We start from the raw sequence: 2,893 nt of genomic DNA, 5'->3' as shown, positions 1-2,893 counted from the left end.
GAGAGGTTAGCCAACGGGAAGCCTTTAAACACCGGAAGGGAAATCGAATGGAAAATCCGAGAGAACGTGCCAGGGAACTTCATAAAGAGCATCCCCCCCCTCCTCGGTTCAAACGAAACAGAATTCGAGCGGATGCATTACGACGACCAAGAGAGAGAGAGAGAAAGGAAAAATAAAGGAACAACAATAAACGGAGGCAATGGAGACAATAGTCGTTGGGACAAGCAAGCAGGAAAACAATGGTCACTCGAAATGAAAGATGGAGGAGGCCAAAGACGAGGTCCAAGAAGCGGCGGAAGATGGAAAAGTGGCGGAGGGCTGGAAGAATGGATTACGAGACAAAGAGCCATGAAGAGATCCTCGCAAAGAGGGATGGATCCTCGGAATAATGGCGAAAAATTTTTATGGATTTGCCAGGCGTAATTGCAGGCACGCACAGCCGAGAGAAAGATGTAGAAATATTAAAAAAAAGGGCGAGCGGATGGAGAGAGGTAGAGCCGCTGAGATTAATGCTGTCACGTGAAAAGCTGTCACAGAAGTCGCGATGGCGGACGTGGATCAAACTCCTCTTACTCGTTGTTTTCATAGAGAACTAATTATTCCTCGTGGACAACGCGATATCACTGTGCAAAAGTCTTGCAGTTTCTTTTTTTTTTCTCTCTCTCTCTCTCTCTTTGTGTGTGTGATCGTCTTGTTTCGTCGTGAATTAATTTCATTCGAAATGAAAATGGTCCTTTTCTCTGTATTGCAGATCCTCGAGGGGTGCCAGTGAATCTGCAGTTTGGATTAATCGTCAAACTCAAAAAGGTGAGTGAGTAACAACGTAATATGATGTTCATAGTTCGTAGGATTTTGTTCTACGACGAAAGTTACATATATTGGTCAAATGTATTGCTTTGAAGTAAGATAACAAGGTTGAATGGTGAATTTTGCATTGACGAATGTTTTTATTCTTTTTTTTCTTAAATTTAAATAGATGTAGATATTTGATAATATTACTTAATATATAAGATTGACTATTAGATATACACGAGGAAAAGAGAGAATAAAAAGTATGTTTATTATCTCCTAAATAACTCTTCTAAATGTTTCAACAAAGAAATAAAGGAATAAATGAAATAAAATGATAGGAGTAAAATAATATGGTCTATTCTCAGACATTTTGAACACATAATCAGTATTAATATTTTTGAATTTCAGTATCAATCAAATCAAAATATGTCAAACTGAGTTTAGTAACAGTTTTCCATTTGAAAATCTGTGGTTCCCTTGAAAAGGAAAAATATATTCAACTGGTACATATGGTTTTCTCTGAAAATTCGTGAATTTAAATCGTATTTTACAAAAATACGCATCTCAGATACTAAAAAAAAAAAAAAAAATTTGTGACAATAAAATTCAATAAATAATAAAAAAATAATAATAATAATAACGATAAAAAATTTCTGGGACCACAAATTTCCATCTCTTCTCTGTTACTTAACCACTTGCGGCTGGCAACTGATTGCGGACCATAACGAGCGACCGAACCGTATACAATAATTTAACGCTTTCTTTTTCTCTCGAACTCGTCGGTACGATATCACTGGATAGAAATTATTAAGAAGTAACAAACTTGTCGTTTATTTTGCCCTGGGTTACATTTAAATTTTAAATTAATAATTATTAACATTTAAATTTCAAATTGATAAACCAATAATTAAATTAATATGTACAACTGAGAGAATGTTGCAATTTGGAACAAAAAATTCTCAACGTGCGTGGCACGTCATTCTAGTGCAAGAGGTTAACCATTGATTGCGGACCATAACGAGTGACCAAACCCGTATACGATAATTCGTCGTTTCCTTTTTGAACTAACGTCGATGCGATATCACTGGATAGAAATTATCGAGAAACAATAAATTCATCATTTATTTCGCCTATTTTTGTTTTACTGAAATATACTTAAGACTGAGAAAATATGACAATTTTGGAACAAAAAACTTCTCGACGTGCTTAATGAGGTTAAACACTTTCATCGTTCGTTTCATTGACTTTGTTTCCGACGATTATGTCTCGTTATTTGTTCTCGAACAGTTCTACGAAAACACTGTAAAAATCCAATTTAACCAAGAGAGAAAAAGAAAAAGAGAAAGAGAGAGAGAGAGAGAGAGAGCCAGTAAAAGGAAAATCGTGAAATCTCGACTCACCGGAGGTTATTTGTTTGTACATGAAAGCGGCGGATCTACGGGTCCCTCGATCGATCCACTCACCTCATGGCCGCCTCTTTTGTTCATTTGTCCCCTCGATCACGCGAAGCGTCGATTTTGTTTGCACCGCGATATCCACCAGCTCCGGATCCGACGACGAAAAATAAATTTTCCCCCATGGTCCGTCTGTAATCAGATTAATTAGCTGAGAAACGATTTTGAACGTTTGTACGACGACGATAATCGAATCGAGCCGGCCGAGAGATCGATATAGTCCGGGGTTGTGCATCATCGGAATATTTTCTCTCGCTTTGGGAGTTGGCGTTATCATCTACCATTTCGCTGATTTTCAAACGACGTTCTCAAACGATTTGCTTTTAAACGATATTATATTCAAATGATCAATCGGACAAACGAGATTGCGCGATACGATTTAGACGATTTTTTTTTTTTTTTTTTTTTTTGTTATTGCGAAAATAATGAAAAGAAAGGAATCTAAAAGAATTTAGTTTCGATCTTGATGTGTGTATTTGGTAATTGGGAATCTGGGGATTTCGAAGTTTGAAAATTTAAACGCTCGGAAGTTTAAAGATTTGAAAATCTGGGAATTTGGAAATTTAAAACTTTAGAAACTTGAGAATTTAAAAGTTTGAACGCTGAGAGTGAAAATTTGAAAATTTAGACGCTCGGAAGTTTAAAGA

The 2,893-nt window shown here is 36.4% G+C and overlaps 1 protein-coding gene across 2 annotated transcripts in view; it reads left to right on the top strand.

Moving 5' to 3' along the window:
• The first annotated feature begins 751 nt into the window (after positions 1–751).
• Positions 752–2,893, top strand: part of LOC122531425 (prolyl 4-hydroxylase subunit alpha-1) — a 153,353-nt gene continuing 151,211 nt past the window's right edge. The window contains exon 1 of one of the 2 annotated variants that reach the window (XM_043659346.1): positions 752–807. The gene's annotated coding sequence lies outside the window, so the exon portion shown is untranslated. The remainder of the gene's footprint in view (positions 808–2,893) is intronic. The other variant, XM_043659347.1, reaches the window with a different exon arrangement.

Source organism: Frieseomelitta varia, unplaced genomic scaffold (assembly GCF_011392965.1).
Source record: "Frieseomelitta varia isolate USP_RPSP 00005682 unplaced genomic scaffold, Fvar_1.2 scaffold_4, whole genome shotgun sequence".
NCBI lineage: Eukaryota > Metazoa > Arthropoda > Insecta > Hymenoptera > Apidae > Frieseomelitta > Frieseomelitta varia.
The sequence above is the reverse complement of the archived record's forward strand: the minus strand, read 5'-3'. Positions and strand labels throughout refer to the sequence as shown.